Below are 22,596 nucleotides of genomic sequence, written 5' to 3' on the forward strand. Positions count from 1 at the left end.
ATTGACCTTGGAACAAAAATAATTTCCAAGAAATTCAAATTGGAACTAACTTATCCCTAGACGAGCACAAAGAGATGATGAATTTATTCAGAAAATTCAAAAGACTTGTTTACATGGTCCTAGAGGATATGTCGGTTAAATTTGGAGTGTTGTTCAACATGAAATATATACTCATCCTGTGAGAACACCACATATACAAACCAGAATAGACTCACATAGTCAGAGGAGAGATTACCAAATGTATCAGTGTGGACTTTTAAAATCGATGGAATAGTTGCAGCAGCCACTAAAAATCTCAAGACAACCATCGTGAAAATGTGTCAATCACACATCACACCGGGATTGGCCAGAGAAGTTACCATTCGCGTTAGGGACATATTACACTTCAATACAGTCTTCCACTGGAGTCATTCCCTATTATCTAGTGTATAATATGGAAGCAGTCTCACCAGTTGAAATGGAGATCCCGTATATCAAGGACTTGATGGAAAGTCAATTGTTAAAAACAAATTGAGTCCGACCTTAGTACAAAGAACTGAACATGACTGAAGAAAATAACCTAAAAGCTTTGTACCACGTGCAGGCTTATCAAAGAAGAGTCGCCCGTGCGTTTGACAAAAAGATCAAGGCTCGTCACTTACAAGTCGAAGATTTGGTACTCAAAGAGAATCAAGCACTTATTTTTGACCTTAGAGGGAAGTTCAAACCTAACTGGGGAGATCTGTTCATCATAAAAAAATATTACCTGGAAAAGCTGTCAGACTTCAAGACCATGATGAAATCGAACTATCAGAATCAACCAACTTTGACCAGATCAAGCGGTACTACATTTAAGGAGGCTATCTTTGGTCGAATCAATTTTTCTACTACCCAGTTCAATATCTCATTTCTCAGCCCTTTGCAACCTTTTTCAAAAAATATATATACATTTTTCTTTCTCAGCCCGATCACCTAACCCAGGGGAGGAAAAAATTCGAACTACGTTTTGGTCTGATCCCAAAATTCTGGGGTATGTAGGCAACCTGAGAAATTACTTCAGGCTCAACCATATCAAAAAAAAATAAAAAAAAAAGATTCCCCGACAAAGAAAAAATTTAAAAAGAAAAAAATTCAAAAGTAAAAAATTGTCAAAGTGAGGAAGAAAATTCAAGGAAAAAGAAAATAATATTTAAAGGAAATGCCACACAAGGGGCATTTGGGTTTTTGAGCCTCAAGATTCCTTTCTTTTTAGACTCAGTCTTAAGCCTACCTATAAAAGTCCTCCTAAGTATCGTGTGAAAAAAGTCAAGGAAGGTAGTAAAGCATGATCAGACAGTAACTCCAAAAGTTCAGAAGGGAAAAAAGTCTGCTAAGTTAAAAATTCGAAAAGGGTGGCTTAGGCAAAAATTAAGGTAAGCTCGCAAGGTTGAAAATCTGAAATGATGACCTTGCAACAATCAAAGTAAGGAAAAAAGAAAAAATTGTAAGCTCGCTAGATCGAAAACCTAAAAAGGCGATCTAGGCAAAAGCTAGAGCATGCTCACTAGATTGAAAACCTGAATAGGCAATCTAGGCAAAACTTAGAGCTATCAAAAAATAAAAGAAAATCTCCGTTGAGTTGAAAAGCTGAAAAGGTAGCCCGTGCCGAAATATCAGAAGTCCGAATGATCAAGTTTCAATATCCAGTTTGAACCAAATATAGACTCAGTGGATACAAGTATCTCGTCTATGATTGATCTGAAGAGTTTCATGTCCCTAAGCGAACCGACGGGGAGAAATAACAAATTCTATGATGAATTTTAGAAAGAAATATTTAGTTCCAATGTCTTTGAGCCTGACTCAAAATCTTCAATATAAAAAGTCAAAATTAAAAGTTAAACCTTTATTGCGCTTGCGGTAATCAAGGATTTCAAACTTTCAAAAAAAAAAAAAAATAGTTCATTACTCTTTCACCCTGGGCAGGTAGAGTAGGACTCCTAAAAAATTAGTTCATTACTCTTTCACTCCGAGTAGGTAGAGTAGAACTTCCCAAAAAAAAATTAGTTCATTACTCTTTCACCCTGGGCAGGTAGAGTAGGACTTCTAAAAAGCTTAGTTCATTACTCTTTCACTCCGAGTAGGTAGAGTAGAACTTCCAAAAAAAATAAAAAATTTTCATTACTCTTTCACTCCGGGTAGGTAGAATAGAACTTCAAAAAAAAAAAAAAATTTAATGCATTACTCTTTCACTCTGAGTAGGTAGAATAAGACTCTCAAAAAAATATAAATTCATTACTCTTTCACCTAGAGTAGGTAGAGTAGGACATTTAACTTTCTCTCAACTTTTGCTCAGATTTTTCTCAAATATCATTCAAATATTTGTCTCAAATATCATTCAAATATTTGTCTCAAATATCATTACAATTTTCTCGAGTTTTGTTTTACTCAGATTTTACTCAATTTCACACAGTGCACACACTTGCACATTTGTTCTTTTAGTTAGGGAGAATTCTCTAAAATTCAAGGATCTGACACTGTCAGTGAGAGCTCACGCTCAAGGACCTGACAACCTTTTAGTTCGGGGAGAGCTTTACCCTCAAGGATCTGAACACCCTGACGAATTGCTAAATCAGGCTGCAAAATGAACTGTCACTAGCTTTGGCATTTAGATATCGCACTATCTACCAAAATAGATTTGCTATCTAGTTTTCTTCAACCCTCTGCCAAAGAGGGGCATCTGTAGACACTTCATTTTTGCACTCGCCTGATAAATCAACTCGTCAACCCGATCGCAATGATTTCCAATGATGGATGTTTATTCCATTGCTTTATTTTGTTACCAGAAATGTTTCAGAAATCCGGATGAGGTATCTCGAACTGACAAAACCTTAGAAACCACGCTACGCTAGGAAAATACGACACTAGAAACATAAAAATCATCATCTTGCAGACCAAAAAGAAGCTTTACGATAAAAATCACTAAAAATGACCAAATTATCAAAATACCCCTAATATTATAAGACCCTAGAGCCTACGTTACGATTAGGAAAACTCTTTCGAACACATAAAATAACAAATCGAAATCAAATAAATCATTTCGCCAATTTTAACAGAATTTGACAAAATTACGAAAATGCCCCTCATTAATTTCATAACCATTTCACACAAAAAATTTCATAAATGACACAAACTAATATTTCCATTGAATTTCTTACGAAAAATTGATTCTAAAACATCCTAGAACATTAAAAACCGACTTGAAATGTGAAAAGTCCTCTCCGGGGGCAAAACGGTAATTTCACAATTTTCATAATAAAAAAAATTCGAAATTAATAAATAAAACATTAAATAATTAAAGTGAAACATTGATGAAATTAAATTAAAAATTTGAATTAAAAAAAATCGATCAATCAGGCTTTCAAGTAAAATTGTTGAGGGTTCGTGGGATATTTTTTTAAGGACCCCTCCATTTGGGGGTCCAAAGAATTAAAGAAATAATGGAGGAGGGTGCTCCAAAAATTTAAAGCCAATCAAGCAAGACTAAAGTCAAGGTATTAAAGTCAATCAAGTGAGACTAAAGTTAAAATTAAAGTCAATTAAGTAAGACTGAAGTCAAAATATTAAAAGTCAATCAATTAAGACTAAAGTCAAAATATTAAAAGTCAATCAATTAAGACCAAGAGTCAAAATCATAATAGAGTTCTAATTAAATAATAACTCTATCTAATAGAGTTCTAACTAAAACACAATTCTACCTAAAACAATTCTAATTAAAACACAATTCTACCTAAAACAATTCTAACTAAAACACAACTCTAATTAAAATAATTCTAATTAAACACTAACTCTATCAAAATCAACCCCTAAAAAAATCTATAAATAGAGGTGCTCACATCCTATTTTCGTATCAAATCATAAACCCTAAGAGAAGTAGGTCTAAAAGTCCCCCTAGCCTCCCATAAATCCTAGTTTTGGAGCCCCAACTCCTTACCTAACATCCCTCCTTCGATTTTAGCCTAAAGAACACCTAAAAGCCCTTCAAAAATACCCCAAAATCCATTAACAAATTCAAAGAATTCAGATCCAAGAAAGAAGAGATACCTTGCCTCGGAGATCGGAAATCAAATCCGGAGACAGAACGAAGCAAAAAGTACGGTACAAGAAGTAATTTTTGTCGGATCTGAGGGAACAAAAGTATTTGCTATCGGAAATGTATAACTTCTTATTTTTATTTTATTATTAGCTAGGTTTTTTTAGTAATGTAACTTATTTGGGAAATTAGTAGAGACCGGCTTCGGCCGGGCGGGGTTGGTGCTTAACACCTTCCAACCCCGTAACATGATCCCCGAATTCAGTTTTTTCTATTCTACATTAGTTCTTTATCTATTTGGAATCATTGATCGGTTCCTAGACCGTAATAACTAGGTGGCGACTCCCAAACCTCAAGGGTCAAAAGTGGATCCGCGTACCCCGCGGATCGAGGGCGCTTTCAGATATCCATTCTCAATCTTGTATTGTTAATTTCTCTTTTGTTTTTAAATGAAAATAATATATACATGTAACTATTTTATGAGCTGTTAAAGAGTCTGTGAATGCTTGAAGGGATAGTGCGTCATATCATCCGGAGTAGTGTATTTTCTTGGGATGTACAGTAGGGACCACCAAGCTCATACGTGGTATGTGATGCGTATGAGAGTGGAGTCACAACTGGAATCTAGGTTTATTCCTCTCTATCTTTACCAGTGAATTTGTAATTTAAAGGTGGTCGTATACGAATTGTTTGTGTATTTGGGAATCACATGCACGCCTGATAGGAATAGACGAAGATGATTAGTTAGTGATCACTAACAATCTATAGTAGTCAAAGTTCTGACACATCGAAAAGAGACCCATTGCTTACGGTCACGTCAAACGGCTAGTCTAAGCCGGATAAATGGTCAACCAAGTGTGGTAAGTACAGTGACCCGCCACAAAATCAGGAACTAAAAGCCAGAAAAGAATTGTAACATCATGTCCCGACTAGGAGCGATCTAGTCGTGAATCCCAACTCTCTAATTCTAATACTCCACCATTGTGTATTATGTATATGTTATCTTATTTTGATATATAAACTGAAATGCATGTTTAATGTTTCCATTCGACCAATTAGATTTGTATAAAAAGATAATGTTATAGTAAGTACTGCTGATCAATGTAATGTGAGTTTTAAAATGTTTAGTTGCTAATCCCTGGTTATATGTACCAGTTAATCATAGTTTTTTTTTTAAATATTTCATATTTTAAAATGATTCAGTATGTTTATTCGTTCATGTTAGGAGAGTTATTGGCATAAATTGTTTTCTTCCGTAGTGGGTATCCATTGTTACTCACCTTTTCTTTCTCCATTTTTTTAGTTTCAGATCCGGAGCTTGGCGGAGCAGGTGTAGAACACGAGTGAGGACTATCTGGTAGGTCAAATAGACAATCAAAGTCCATTACCTGGTGAGTATTGGGGTTATACCCCCTAGTGGTGTCAGTTCATCCAGGTAGTCTTATAGATTTTATCCTGAGCATTAGGACTTTTGTTAGAGTGAGGAGTTTTGTATAATCTTATATATTAATTCCTTCTTCCGCACTCTGATCTATAATACATTATTAGATGTATATAGGCTTCCGCTAGTATTATATTTTGTATGTATATATGCAGGATTGTATGTAGTTTATCAGGTGCAGGTTGAATGCCTTGGAATGCTAATATAAACAAAGGAGACCATGCCGAAATTTCGAGGTGCCTCCTAGTACCTTGAGATCTGACATGGGGTTTTGTATTAGCATTTGGCGGGGCGCCACAAGTACAATACAAAGAGGCCATTCTAGAAGATTCTAAGACTACATATGGAGATGTGAAAACTTTACTAAGCATGGTCAACTATCTTTTTATGCAAGAGACCAATTTGAAAAAATAATTTGGATGTAAGGGTTAATTGAGAATTTTATATTCTAATTGTCCTTAGTTTTGGTGTTTTATTTTCTAAGGACTAATTAGACCCAATTTTCATCTAATTTGTCTATAAAAAGGTACCCCATGTTGTAATTTGGATAGTAAAGTCTGTTTGTGACAAGTGCATTACATGTAGGCAAGCAAAGTCTAAAATTAGACCACATGGCTTATATACCCCTTTGCCTGTACCCAACCAACCTTGGATTGATATATTTATGGATTTTGTTTTAGGTTTACCAAGGACTCAAAGTGGTAAGGATAGTATATTTGTTGTTGTTGATAGATTTGGTAAAATAGCCCATTTTATTGCATGTACTAAACCAATGATGCAACCCATATTGCTGATTTGTTCTTTAAAGAAGTAATTCAATTGCATGGCTTGCCTAAATCAATTGTTGGTGATAGAGATGTTAAGTTGTTAAGTTATTTTTGGCGTACTTTATGGAATAAATTAGGAACTAAACTTCTATTTTCTACTGTTGCGCATCCTCAAACGGATAGTCAAACTGAAGTAGTTAATTGGACACTCACTACTTTGTTGCGTGCTATCATTCAGAAAAACTTAAAGTAATGGGAGAAGTGTTTACCACATATTGAGTTTGCATATAATAGGATTCTACTACTTCATTTTCTCCATTTGAAATTATTTATGATTTTAATCCTTTAACACCTGTGGATATTTTACCTTTGCCTACTAATGAACATATTAATCTTGATGGTAAGAAAAAGACAGATTTTGTTAAAGATTTACATGTCAAAGTTCAAGCTAACATTGACATGAAGAATGAGCAATATGCTAAGCAAGCCAATAAGGGCCGATTTAAAAATTATTTTCCAACTTAGAGATTGGGTTTGGGTGCACTTACATAAGGAGAGGTTTCCTACACAACGAAAATCAAAATTGCAGCCTAGAGGAGATGGCCCATTTCAAGTCTTGCAGCGGATTAATGATAACGCCTACAAAATGGATTTGCCAAGTGACTATGGTAATGTTAATGCAACTTTTAATGTTGTTAATTTATCTTTGTTTGATGTAGGTGATTCGAGGACGAATATTTTCGAAGAGGGAGAGAATAATGGAGATCAAGTTACTGATAAATTAACTCAAGTTGATGATCCCAAGTCTTCTCAAGAACCATTGTAAGGAATTGGTGGTCCGATGATTAGGGCAAGGACAAAGAGGATGAAAGAGGCATTGCAAGGCTTGATTGTGGAAATACAATACAAAGAGACCATTCTATATGAAGATGTCAAAGCTTCACCAAAGATGGTCAATTATCTTTTTATGCAAGAAACTGATTTGAAAAAATAATTTGGATGTAAGGGTTAATTGGGAATTTTATATTCTAATTATCTTTAGTTTTGGTCTTTTATTTCCTAAGGACTAATTAGACCCAATCTTCATCTAATTTTTCTATAAAAGTGCATCCCGTGTTGTAATTTGGATAGAATTTATAATTTACATTTTATGAGTTTTCTTTGAAGATTATTCAAGAAGTTTGTTATGTCTTCATGTGATCTTGTTTGAGTTCTTTATGAGTTTTTGTATGAGTTCTTGTTAGAGTTCTTGTGCATGAATCTTCGACTTATTAAAGGAGTGATCATCTTTTGTGACGTCTCAAGATTGGGGTTTCAAGGACTTAGTTTCCTTAGGGTTCTAATATAATCAACATCAAGATTGGGGTTTTGAGGACATAGTTTCTTTAAGGGTCTAATTCGATCATCATCAACTTTTGTTTTCTATAGAAATATAGAAAATTCGAAGCCTTTGAATTAGAAAATTCCTAGAAGAGATTATCAAGAGGAGGTTTTAATCCAAGAGGGTTCATATGAATTGAGGTTTCAAGGACTTAGTTTCCTTAGGGTTCTAATCCGATCAACATCAAGATTGGGGTTTTGAGGACATAGTTTCCTTAAGGTTCTAATTTGATCATCATCAACTTTTGTTTTCTACACAAATATAAAAAATTCGAAGCCTTCAAACATGAAGGTTCCTAGAAGAGATCATCAAGAGGAGGTTTTAATCCAAGAGGGTTCATATCATTTGGTATCAGAGCACAAAGATTGCTGGAAAATGGACTATCATGAGGTTTTCTTCGAAAGTCTAGCTAGTGTGATATTCAAGTTGGAGATCAAACGGTTGGCAGGAAACCAGGTTTTCTTCTTTTATTATTTCAAAGAAAAAAAAATCATTTTTGTTGCATTCTTGAATTGGAAAAAATCATGATCATTCATTAACTTTCAATTAAATTTTTCTTGCTGGAAAATTCAGCAAGTGTGTCTCTATGATTCCGCCTTTAAAGAAGAACCCAAGAAATTGTTGAAACACAAATTACCAATTGTCTTGCATTTCAACAACAAATTACAAGTCTGATTGTTGTTGAATTATAATTGTGGAACGTTATTACATGATCACCCACGATTCGATCTTCTTGAATCCCATTGAATACTGTTTGCAATACTGATTTTTTTTCCTAAAATAAGAATCTAGTTGTGGCTGTTCGGATTTCAGCAAGAACACATTGGGGTATAAAGAAGACATTTTTTTTTCTTTATTTTATTTTAATCTTTATAAAGAACGTTGTGGACAGGCCTCTTTAGAAGGACGTTTATGAATTCTAAGATTGTTGTGGCTAACCTGAAATCTTTATATAAACTAAACAACAAGAAGGATAGCATTTTTAGTTTTTTTTGTTTCATTAAATTTCAACGTAAAGTATCGTTAATGGTCGTTCATTGAAAAAAAAAGGACGAATCATCTGATGGAATTTAAGAACAAATCTCTGTGTTCATCTCCTTTGATGTTGCTTAGTTTTCACCATTGACCTTGCTGTGTTTTTTTTTTTATATTTTTTTATAAGGTTCATAAGGTTTTATAAAATAAAATAATAATAAAAAAAAACTCCAGAATCGTCAAGGTTGCTGTCTCTGATTCATATAGAACGATTTGTTGTTAAATTTTGGAATTGCAGAAAAAAAAATTGTTTGAAAGTTGTTTTCTTTTTTTCTTTGTTTCTTTCCTTGACGTGTTACATTCAACGAAATTTTTTTTGTTTGTTGTTGTATAAACATAAATTCTTTAAGAACATTTTCATGGTGTATACACATAAATTCTTTAAGAACACTTTCATGTTGAATTAACGGCTATAACGATTTCGTGTTATTTTAAATTCTTTGATGTTCTTTAATCTTCACCCCAACGTTACACCCAACGTCTCTTTCTAAATTATTTATTGATTAAGTAACGATTTCTTGTTTTCTTTTAAATATTGAATTTTTGTTGAATTCTAGTTTCTGTTAATAACCATAAAGAAAGAGATAATCATCAATAAAAAAAAAAAAAAAAAAAGGATGGCTATTCACTGTTTGTAGTTGCAGAAAATAGATAAAATTGGAGCTGCTAACTTCAAACGACTATAACTTTTGATCAGCGTATCGGAATGACTATTAGTGCATATCAAATTGAAGCTATTTTCGATTCTTACGGGTTGAAAGGGGCATAACCCAGTTCAACACCGTTTCAACGCCAAACTCCATTTTTTTCATCGTCTTCCGGGACTTCCAAGATTGTTATGTCTCTTGTTGTTTTTGTTTATTTAAGTTTTAGGTTCAACCCATGAGTAAGGAAAGAGGAGAACCACATGAGATCGATATGCACTTATTCATCAAGGCTGTCCATGACCAATTCAAATTGTTGAATACATGGTTAGATTACATGAAATCTTCTTATGAATCTAAATCGTATAGAAGGCATGAGTTCAATGAAGAAGAAGAAGCTAATTCCGAAGTGGAGAGAGTAAATTATCGACAAGATAAGAAAGTTGATTTCAAGGGAGATAACAATCTGGGTAGCATAAAGATGACGATTCTGACCTTTCATGGCAAGAATGATCCTAAATTACATTTGGAGTGGAAAAGAAAGGTTGAGCACATATTGGATTGTCATAATTATTCCAAGGATAAAAAAATAAAGCTAGCTGCCGTGGAATTTACAAACTATGCCAGTATATGGTGGGATCAATTGGTGATCAATAGGCGTAGAAATGGTGAGAGGCCTATTCGATCATGGGAAGAGATGAAGTCAGTGATGCGTAAAAGATTTATATCTAGCCATTACTATAGAGATTTGTATATCAAATTACAAGGGCTGGTTCAAGGTTCCATGAGTGTTGAGGATTATTTTAAGGAGATGGAAATTACCATGATTAAAGCAAACATAGAGGAAGATAGAGAAGCAACCATGACTAGATTCATTGCCGGATTGAACAAGGAGATTGCTGTTGTGGTTGAGTTGCACCATTATATGGAGAGGGAAGAGTTACTGCACAAAGCCATTAAAGTAAAAAAACAAATCAAGTCTAGAAATTTCAGATCTGGATCATCTTCTAATAGTTCGTGGAGACCAAATTGGAAGGACAACAAAATTCCTTTCTAACAAAAAAAAGAAGCAAAGTCGAAGAATTTGATTTCTATTCCTAAAGATAAACCTGAAACAAAGTGTCTTATTAAGTCACATTAGATTACGTGTTTTGGGTGTCAAGGATTTGGACATATTGCTTCTGAATATCCAAACAAAAGGGTTATGGTTGTAATGGCAAATGGAGACATTGAAAGTGCTAGCTCAAGTGACAACGAGATGTCACCATTAGAGAATTGTTCTGATGATGAAGTGGAAGAACCTGTACGTGATGATTTGCTTGTTACTAGGAGAGATCTAAATATACAGCCTAAGGATGAAGGAGATAAGGAGCAACGTGAGCATATATTTCACACAAGGTGCCACGTGAAGGATAAAGTGTGTACATTGATTATTGATAGTGGGAGTTGTACTTATGTTGCTAGTACCTTGTTGGTAGAGAAGTTGAATTTGAAGTAGAAGAAACATCCTAAACCATATAAGCTACAATGGTTGAATGATTGTGGAAAAGTGAAAGTAAACAAAATAAGTTCAAGTGCCTTTTTCAATTGGAAAGTATGAAGGTGGGGTTTTTGTGATGTGGTGTCGATGCATGCTAGTCATATGTTGCTTGGTTGACCGTGACAGTTTGATAGGAGAGTTTCGTATGATGGGTATAAAAATCGATATTCTTTTGTAATGAACAATCGAAAAGTTGTATTGGCCCCTCTTAAACCTTTGCAAGCTTATGAGGACCAGGTTACAAATTTTCCTATGAAAGCACGCAAAACATGGTTCATTAACCTCATGAAAGCATTAGGTGCTTTAGTTAAGCCAAAAGGCATTACTAACCATTCATACAGTCCATATCTAGTTTTAAATGCAGTTTCCATTCATCTCCCTCTTTCATACGAGTCTGATAATACCAATTCTCTAAATCAATTTTAGAAAACAAATGAGAATCATGCAATTCATCAAACATATCAACTAACCCGGGAATAGGATGTCTATATTTTACAGTTATCTTGTTAATAGCTTGACAATCCACACATATGCGTCATGTTCCATCTGTCTTTAGTACTAAAAGGATAGGAACCGAACATGGACTGAGACTTTCCCTTACAAATCCCTTCTGTAATAGTTCATCTACTTGCCTCTATATCTCCTTTGTTTCCTCGGGATTAGCTTTATAAGCAGGTCTATTTGGTATGGCAGAACCAGGTATAAAGTCTATTTCGTGTTCAATCTCACTTAAAGGAGGTAGTCTATGAGAAATCTCTTCGGGAAAGAGGTCCTCAAAGTCCTGCAATAAAGTCATCACAACACTAGGCAAAGAGGAGTTAAGGTCATTAGTAGAAAAATAAACATCCTTGTACATAAGTACAAGTACTTGTTGCCTTGCCAACATTATACTTTAACCTCATGTTTTTCAGCAAGTACACTCCATCTTTGATTTTCCTCTCCATGTTGCTCACTTTGCTCTACTTTTTACTCACACCATTGTTTTTCTCTTTTTGCACTCACTTGCTATCTTTGTAGTAGTTTACTTTGATGATATTTTAGTCTATAACAAAAATGTGAATGAACATGTGCAGCATTTGCATGTCGTGTTTAGTGTATTGAGAGAGCACCAATTATATGTTAATCTTAAGAAATGTCTGGAATTTGTTGTGTTTCTTGGGTTTGTTGTTAGTACGCAAAGTATTAGTGTTGATGAGGAACAGGTAAGGGCAATAAAGGATTGGCCTACCTAAAAATGCGATCGAGGTAAGAAGTTTCCATGGCTTAGCAAGTTTTTATTGAAGGTTTGTTAAGGATTTTAGTTCTATTGCTACAGCTCTGAATGAACTTGTTAAAAAGAATGTTGTTTTTAATTAGGTTGATGTGCATAATCAGGCTTTCCAAGATTTGAAAGATAAGCTAACTAATGCACCTTTGTCGTGTTTACCTAATTTTGATAAAGCTTTTGAGATTGAATGTGATGGATCCGGGATTGGGATTGGAGCTGTTTTGATACAGGATTCTAAACCAATAGCCTATTTTAGTGAAAAGCTAAGTGGGGCGATGCTGAATTACCCTACTTATGACAAAGAGCTTTTTGCATTAGTGAGAACTCTTCGAACATGGAAACATTATTTATGATCGAGGGAATTTATCATTCATTCTAATCATGAGAGTTTGAAGTTCCTGAAGACCCAAGGTAAGCTTAATAAAAGACATGCTAAGTGGTTGGAGTTCATAGAAACGTTTCCTTATGTAATCAAATACTTATCAAATGAGTGATCATCTTTTGTGGCATCTCAAGATTGGGATTTCAAGGACTTAGTTTCCTTAGGGTTCTAATACGATCAACATCAAGATTGGGGTTTTGAGGATATAGTTTCCTTAAGGTTCTAATTCGATCATCATCAACTTTTGTTTTCTACACAGATATAGGAAATTTGAAGCCTTTGAGTTAGAAGGTTCCTAGAAGAAATCATCAAGAGCAGGTTTTAATCCAAGAGAGTTCATATCAATTGGGGTTTCAAGGACTTAGTTTCCTTAGGGTTCTAATCCAATGAACATCAAGATTGGGGTTTTGAAAACATAGTTTCCTTAAGGTTCTAATTTGATCATCATCAAACTTTATTTTCTACACAAATATAGAAAATTCGAAGTCTTCAAATTAGAAGGTTCCTATAAGAGATCATTAAGAAGAGGTTTTAATCCAAAAGGGTTCATATCAACATGGCTTGCCTCCCATGTAGAGCTAAGTTTAACGCTTTCAGCTAGACCTATCAAAAGGTCTGATTTTTAGCCATTTTCCTAACATCTAATTTGATAGACACGGCAATCAACTTCCCACTCTAAATGATAGGCAGACAGATTTTGATCATTGTTAGGACAAAAATAATTTTTTTAAATGATCAACATCCCTCGTTTATTCTTAGTTCTTAGTGTTATCACCTTTTCAAAATAGTTCTCAACCATCGTATTTTCTAAGAGAATAGAAGTTGTAAGACAAGCAGGATTTTTATAATCTTGTGAAAGGATAGGTTGGATGGGGTACGAGGTTATATCAGTAGTGGTCAGAATTAGTGAGACTAACAAATTAAAGTTCATCATTGGTTCTTTCTAAACAACAATTCCTCTGATGGTGGATCAGTTTCCTTGACCAAATTTGTACAATTGATTAGTTTATTGAGAATTTGAAACATTGGTTGGCTCTCAGGAGTTATCTCATTTGAAAATTAACCATTCTCTCTTTCTTTTAAGGGCACGGTAAGCTGACCTAGTTGGACTTCCATCATTACTTCGGTTGGAACTATAACCTCATTTGTTTGAATTTGAACTTCAATTGAGATGGGATTATCAATTATTAATGGACAATTATCGAAATCTTCAAAAGAGTATAACTGATTACTAAGGTTATTTTGAAAGAATTGTGGATTTTCTAGGATGGAAATATCCTCATTTTTTAATTTATCAAAATTTCATTCTTCTAAAGATAGCGCTAATTAACTCAATGGAGATCTTATGCTAGCTAAGACTTGACCTATGTCCTGTTGTTGTTGATGGAGCTGTTATTGTTGGATGAACTGTTGTTGATTTAACAACTTAGTCATCAAGGGCTCTAATGATGAAGTTGGAAGAGAGAACAAAAATGAGTCATTTAATATTGACTATGGCTCTACAGCTTTATATTCGGAGAAATGTTGATAATCATAAGATTGTTGGGGAATTATGGTTGGATTCATCATCGAGGTGTCATGCATATAAAAATCCTCATAGTTACCAAAATGGCTATCTTGAGTAAACTCGTTCTGATTAAGTATGGTATCCAAAGAAAACCAATTATTTATGTGGTATGGCCAATCGAACAAATTAGGTGTAGGCATCCAATAAAATTTTTGAAAATGATGCATATTGGCCTGTGTAGCACGATGCATGGGCAGACTTGGACAATGCTCGGGAGAATAACCGTAATTATCACATAAAATGCATGGAATCCACGATTCTCTCATAAATTTCATAATGACGCAAAATTTGCCCGGGGTTCTATATACAATATTGATTTGCACACAAGAGATGGAGGAATTCACACGTGATATTGGGTTCTTACGACTAAATAGCTCATAACTATTTCATAGTGGTAATGTTAGCTTCCAATCCAAATCTCTGAAATTGCAAACAACCAGTTTAATCCCTAGTTGGGAAGTGACGCACGATGCTTAGCAAATACATTCTTAAATCACCTCTCGTCTAGAATAGACATCGTCTATCCCCTTAGTACATGAGGTATAGCGGGGAGGATTGCGTTTAGGCACTGTTTTCGACCAAGAAGTGAAATTGGTGCAACTTAGATTAGTTTTACCTATTGAGCTCGATAGGACCTAGAGTCAAGTCTAACCAATTTTAATTAATTTTGTGACTGTGAATCCAATTTCCTAGAAAGGTAAGATATCAGTGATAAAATCTGATTCTTATCTTATGGTGCCACCCCTAGGAGAGGGGTGTTCTTTACTACTTAATTAATTATTTCACGTATGTGCAAATTGAAAAAATAACACACAAAAGCAAAGAGTAACCCACTAGCATAGAGAGACGTAGGTGTTTTGGGTTACCTCTAGTGTTAGAGGGGGTGAAGACAGTTTGAAACGACTTAGGCCACCAATTCAAATTTTGTTGTGCGAACCTGAGGAGCCGTGACGGTATTGTCCACCCGTTGTCCTTCCTTAGTCTATTACAATCCAAGTCGTCTTGAATAATTAGAAAAAATATTATAAGGAATCCTATACAAGAGTTTCTAAAATAGAAAAATAAACCTAACTGAAGATTAAAGGAAATTGAAAGAAAAAAAAAAAAAAAAATATATATATATATATATATACACCTACAAAGAGCAAAATAAAAATGTTAGCTGAAATGATAGTAAACGGACTTAAAAATAGATTCTGACTTATAAAAATCTTGCTGACTTTGTATCATTTGATAAAAAATTTTGTTCTACCCTAAATCGATATACTATAATAGTTAATCGGAGATCGGAGTAGAAAATTATAGTAAGTTTTAGTTCTATTATTTGGGGTGAAAAAAAAAATGAGAATAACTTTTTTTCCAATTTTTTTCTTCTGTCTACTCTCTTAAACCCTCAAGAACACTTGAACTTACAGAAAGAAACCAAAATAAAATAAAAATAAAATAAATAAATTTTAAATCAAAACTTACCACTACTATTTTTCCCCGGCAGTGACGTCAAAATTCTGGTGTGATTATCGTTGTTCTTCCCACAAGATTTACTTGTTGGGCAAGTAGGGAATCGAACTAAAGAGAAAGGGGGAGTAGAGCTAAGCTAAGAGGATAAAATTTGAATTAACCAAAATGAATTAAAACTGTTTTACTTTGTATTTTTGAAGTTATCAAGAAGATTTCAGGTTGCTAGAAAATTAACCAAAGTAAATGAAGTTAAAAGCAAGTAAACTTATGAAATTAAAGCACCATTGAAGGTGGATCTACATAAAACATGTTGATGAGCAATTCCTAGTCTCTAGCCTTTTTATAAGTCAATCATAAGGGTTTGGTGTTAGCTCCTTAGATTGAAAAGTTTAACAAATGAAATCAAATGAAGGAACCTAAATAAAGTATAATTCCTTGAATTTTCTACTACCAATTATATAGTTTAAACATACTTTATCTTGATCTAATCTAAGTATAAAGTATCTATATTAAGGATAAAAGGTGCAAGAAATCTTAAAAAGAACTCATTAGCATTTTAGATAAAAGAAAGGAATGAAACTACAAATAATACAAGGATTTGCTCTAGGCTTTTTCACTCTCTAATGGAAGGGAGCTTAGCCTAATGTCATTGCAATAGAAGGAAGATAAGAGATGAAAAAACTTTTCTTCATTTCATGAAGAAACTTTCAAATTCTTCTTCTTCTTCTTACAAAGCTATTTAGCCAAAAAGAAAATAATTAGAAGATAAAAGTATAAAAATATAAGACAAGAGGCTAAGAGCATTAGATTAAAGAAGTCTTGAATAAGAGAACCAAGAGGGAGAGTTTCTCTATAGATTGAAGTTCTATTTATAGAGAAAAAAGTGTGTAGAAGATTTAAAAATTAGCCTTTACTTTTTTTTGCACAAAAAGACAAAAGATAAGAACATGAGTTAAGGATTAGGGCATTTCAAAGTGGGCTCAAATACTTTTGCCTTGAGATTTTGATTCCAAAATGTTGATTTTCTATATAAAAAATACACGTAATTAGATTTATTTAGTAAATAAATTTATTTATGTATAATTAAGCCTAATTAACATGCAACATGATGTTTCAAGGCTTATCATGATTATTACCTTAATACGGAGAAATAGGAACAAAAATCAAGATAAATGTCTAGGAAACATGCGTATAATTCAGTATTTCGAGACACTCATCAAACACATCAAACACATATTTCATATGAATTTGAAATAAATAATGAAAATTCTATGCTTGGAATTAAATCGAAAGATTTATAAAAATCCTAAATACATTCTTCGAAATCTACGATTACTAGTAAGAATCACAGGCCCTACCCATCTCTACGTGTTAGAATTGAAGAATGTGTACGGAAATTGAGGCGATCAACATAAATATCAAAATGGATCTGATGTGAAAATGACTAATTTTTTAACTGGACTAGGTGATTTCAAAGATCTCGATAACACCGTCTTTTTTTATTTCTACAACAGAGGACGATTTGGCCTCAAAGTAGATGTAATCTAATTTTATGAAATTTGATGCTGCGAACATTTTTACCTTCTTCGTCGAGTGTTGATAGACACTCGTTCGTGACAAATTAACGACTCAAAATCTCTTTAATAACTAATAAAAAATCATTTTTTTAGTCTGGTTCGGCTCGAAAATCGAAGTAGATTCTATTTTTTATGATAATTCGACTTTATAGGCTCCAAAAGTGATGAGTAAATACTTCATTTTGGACCCAATGGTGTAATCGAATTTTAAAAATTCTTACTCTAGTAAAAATTCATTTTTTAGTCCATTCGACTCAAAAATCGAAGATTTTGTAATTTTTCTATTTGAACTCGTATTTGAGCATGCTTGTTGGTTAAAGTATGTTTTTTAACCATTTTGAATCCAATGGTGAAATCAAATTTCATTGAAAATGATTAGAAAAAAATCTTAAAGTTTTACCATAAGTCCCACTTTCAAATTTTTTTTTCAAAACTCAATTATTTATTTTCTCGAGATATGAATAAAAAACTTGAGATATTACATTCTTCCCCTCTCAATAGAAATTTCATCCTCGAAATTTTAATATCGTATCCAATTCTTCAAATAGTCCTTATGCTTGACATTCATATTAAATTCAACATCTCTACCTCTCATTCCATATACTACTTATCCTTATATTTCTTCAACACCCTTGTCATAAAACTTATGATTTTAAATCTTACTCAAGAGGATAAATTCGATATCCTAACTTTTTATTAATCATAGTCTCCCAATACTGCATACAAGATCTCCTCATACTAACTCATAAACTACAATACACATACTGCAACCAATAAACTATAATACAAAACACTTCTTATTATTAGAATAATACAATAACACTATATCCAATACTTTACTACTTTCACATCACTTATAAATACTTTACAATAGAAGAATTAGAGAATAATTGTGTCAAGTTTCTTTGTAAGAGCTTGACAGAAACTTATATTAATTAGAAAGGTCAAATTACAAAAAAACCTTTACAAATAAGAATTAAATAGAAGACCATCACTACTAAGAAAATTAAGACTAAAATAGAAACTAACTAAATTATTTTCAATACCCCTCAGGTTGGGGAGAATATGTGAACTAAATCCAGCTTGACAAGATGAGAATTAGTGATAGATAGACCAACAAACTTTGTAAGCATACTAGCAAACTGATTTAAAGAAGAAATAAAAACTTTCTGAAGGTTACTAGATCAAACTTTCTCCTTGAGAAAGTGGACATCAACCTCAATGTGCTTTGTTCTTTCATTAAGAATGGAGTTAGAAGCAAGCATAATCGGAGACTTGTTAACACAAAATAGAGTAGAAGAACCAAAAATAAAAAAAAAATCAACTTTGTTAATAAAGATCGAAGTCAAATTAGTTCACATGTACTAAGGGCCATAGCATGATACTCAGTTTTAGCAAATGAACGAGATACCACATTTCGTTTCTTACTTTTTCATGAGATAAGATTATTATCATAAAAGTACAAAAACTAGAGCTACACATATAATTACCATTTGTAAAACAAGACAAATGCGACTAAGTAGTGAAAGAGTAGAAAACTCCTAAACCAGGATGTGATTTTCAATAGTGAAGAACGCAATAAACTGTATCAAGATGAGAGTATGTGGAGTATGCATGAACTGGTTGACCACACTGATTGTAAAGGACAAGTCCGGTGTAATACCCCCAGTTTCTACTTCATATCTCGAGCAAACCAAGTATTGATATTTAGAGAAAATTTTTGATAAAAAACTTAGACTAAAATACTCAAATTCTATTCGATCCATTTTAATGAAATCTAACTTCGCCATTGACCTTAATATGGTCGAAAAACGTATTTTAGCCTGTAAGTTCGAGTTTGAGTTCGGACGAAAAAGTTATAAAATCCTTGAATTTTGTTTTAAGTGGGACCCAAAAATAGTGAATTCTTGTTAGAGCGAGAATCTATAAAATCTAAATATACCATTAGATCCGCAACAAAAAATTTATAGAGAATGGAGTATTTATTCGTCATATTTCGAGTTCAAGAAGTCAAGTTATTGTTGAAAATATAAACAATGTGAAAATACCAACTTTGCCCTCAAGGTCTTAAATAAAAGAAAAATATGATTTCCTTTCACTTCACTTTTCTTTTTCTCTAATAACCCCCAAGCCCTAACCGTTAGAGAAACAAGGGTTTCCACACTTTTCCCTTCTAGATCCTTCAAAGTAGAGTGGCCATTGAACTTTGACAACCAAGGAGGAGTTGAAGTCGATGTCGAGCTCTACAAACTCACGGTCTTTAAACCCAATTTCTCTTTCGTTTTCTCTACCCTTCACTGAAAAATCAGCAAGTGGGGTTCGAAACATCCCACTCGAGGGTTCACTTACTTGGGAGAAGATTCGTCTTCCATCATACGAGAGAGAGGGAGTATTATCTCTGAGAATAGTAAAATCACCCGAGCATTTAGTATCCAAGACCACAAACCTCGATGTTTGCGCCACTCTTTGCCTCCGTTCAATTGTCGAAAGCTATACAAGTAGGATGCCTTCCCTTCTACCCTCAAGTTATTTGATGTTTTTCATAGAATATGATTCTATTAATTAATGTTATTTTATCTAAACAATTAGCGATGAATCGACAAAGTTCACGTAGTTTCGATTTGAGTTAAACATGTTTTTAGGTTTCTATTCATTTTATTTCATGTTAGGAATAGAGATTTGACATATTTTTATCAAGATTTAACATTAGTTTCATGGGTGGGTCAAAGTATTGGAAGGAAGAAAGAGAAATTTGAAAAATGGATCGAAAAATCAAAATTTGTGAAATGGTTCAGTGATGTCAGCAGGAGCTGGTGGTACCACCAACACTTGCCGAGAGCCATTCTATCGGTGGAATCGACAGAATCATGTTTCCACCACTGACAACCACCGACATAAATTTTTTTATCCAAACTGAGGCCTAGTCATTGGGCTGCTCTCCTTATGTCACATACATGTTTCCCACTCTTCATTTCATTAAAAACAGTTAAGTAATCTACTTTAAGTTCTTTAATAAAATTAAGGTTTTACCCCCCATTTCGGAATAATGGGAATGGTTTTGAGATCCGAAACTCAAAGGTTCAAAATATGATTTTTGGTTTCAAGAACAAAATGTAAATTTCAATGTTTTCGCCTTACGATATCTTTTGCATTACTTTGAATTAAGTTATAAAAATTACATGGTCTTTCTCATGTTGTCGGGGGTTACCTATGACAAATATCCATTTAAACGATAGATTAATTGCTTGATTGATGAATGTATAGAGAGAACGTAGGTTCTCAACTAAATGATGGGATAATGCCTCTAGTCTTATGTGGTGGCCATGCCACATAAGACATGATAGATGGATATTATTGGAGAACACTATCAAGCATGCATGTATTTTTATAATAAAAAAAACTAGTATATATAGAATACAAACAAACTATTTTGTTTACCAGAAAAGAGTTGTAGAAATCTAAAAAGAGTGATACGTTGCCGTATATTTGGAAGCGACGGGTCAATCTAAAATTAGCAGTAGAAGTAATATGCTCTTTGGTAGTATGGGATACTTTAGAGCATATTACAGCTTCTGAGATCTGAAAATTTCTGCTACTTCTTTCTTGGGAAACATTGTGTGCAAAGGCGACCTTTGTATAGTATAGAGGTAGGCAGGGTTCACATGCATTACCTCTTGATAGGCTTCGACGCGAGGGGTCTCTTGGGCTAGTTAGTGATCACTATTAGTTAAACTCAGTATTAGGTTCTTGGTCAACGGTCAGTCTTAGCCGAATAAATGGTCATCCAACCGTGGTATGTTAAACTAGTCACAAAATCATATTATAACGATGGTATTTCACGTCGGATTTGAAGTTTGGAATGTCGAGTTGCCATAGCCAAGGCGGTTATATCAGCGTGATCTTCTGTTCTCTTAGCGACTACACCGTCGTGTTCGTATTATGTACTTTTCCTGTCATTGAAATGTTGATAGATGGTCTCCATTTTAAAACTGTATATGATACTTGAAATGATAGATTGAAGTTTACTATAAACGTATTTTTATTATGCTTAGACCATTCTCATATATTATATTGTGAAGAAAATCTGTATTATTTAACTGTTTAGTGTACATCGAATTGGCACTGTCCATGGGAAACAAATAAAAAACACAATGTAAACATGGAAAATATAAGAAAGAACGATTGGAGGGAAGCAACCAGAGGTGCAGTAGAGGGGGCAACAAGGGTGATAGCAAAAAACCAAGCCCACGAAATCCAAGATGTATAAAGAGATTAGAACAACATCCAGAACATGCAATGTCTATTGGCAAATATGATGGTTGAATTGTAGTAGATTTTGGAATGGCAATTCAAAAAAGATCTGAGACCTTAGTAGGAAGAATGAAGAGTTGTGGCAGTAGAGAGCCAAAGTACCAAAAGGCATTAGGGGCAACGACGATGATACTATTCATTGAATTGATGTCATCTATGGTAAACAAACAAAAAGCACAATGTAAACATGGCAAATACAAGGAATAATAGTTGGAGGGAAGGAATCAAAGGTGAAGTAGAGAGAGCAGGAGACCAACCCCCTATAGTCCAAGATGTACAGAGATATCAGAACAACATAAAAAACGTGCAACATCTATAGCTAGATATGAGGGATGAATTGCAATGGAGTCTAGAATGGAAATCGAAGGAGATCCGAGCCCTCAGAAGAGAGAATAAAGAGTTGCGACAATAGAGAGCCAAATAACCAAAAGGTATTAGGGGTAACAATGAAGATATTGTACATCGAACTAGAAATCTAAATTGAAGGAGATTGGATCAATAACAGACATAACCTGCCACCCAACCTATTAACTTTGGGAGAGGTCAAAAATTTGCTAAGGTAAAGGGAAAGATGTCACTATTAGAGGAGGGCAAGTCAATCACTTCACACGCTCAGTCGTTAGGGACCTAAGAACATCACTGTTTACAAAGGTGATTCAAAACTCTAAGCCACCAAGGAAGTTCCATATGCTTAAGTTCAACTCCTTTGAAAGAAATAAGGAACTTGTAGAGCACGTCATGCACTACAAGAACCTAACGATCCTTTATCAAGGGAATGATGATCTCACATGATAGATATTCTAGTCTAGCTTATGATTGAAAGCTATGTCATGGTTCCAAGGTCTGGCACAAGGCATGGTCGAGAATTTTTAGTAGCTAAAAGAGCTTTTTGTGGCTCAATACATTCACAACAGACGCAGGAACTTCAAGGTCAACGTACTGTTTTACTTGAGGTAAGAGGAAAGGGAGTGTATTTGTGTTTTCACAACTTGGTTACGTACCCAATTGTTGTTGGTAAAGAACCCTGACGATGAGATGGTAATTCAAGCTTATGTTAACACAATCATACTAGAAACAAGGTTGTATGAGGAGCTAATCACTAGCCCACCAGAAAGGTTAGAGGATTTGTATGCTACGATTGAGAAGAACAATTTAGGAAAACCCTTAAGAGTACAATT

The sequence above is a fragment of the Akebia trifoliata genome, chromosome 8, assembly GCF_017979445.1.
Source record: "Akebia trifoliata isolate Shusen 1 chromosome 8, ASM1797944v1, whole genome shotgun sequence".
Taxonomy (NCBI): Eukaryota; Viridiplantae; Streptophyta; class Magnoliopsida; order Ranunculales; family Lardizabalaceae; genus Akebia; species Akebia trifoliata.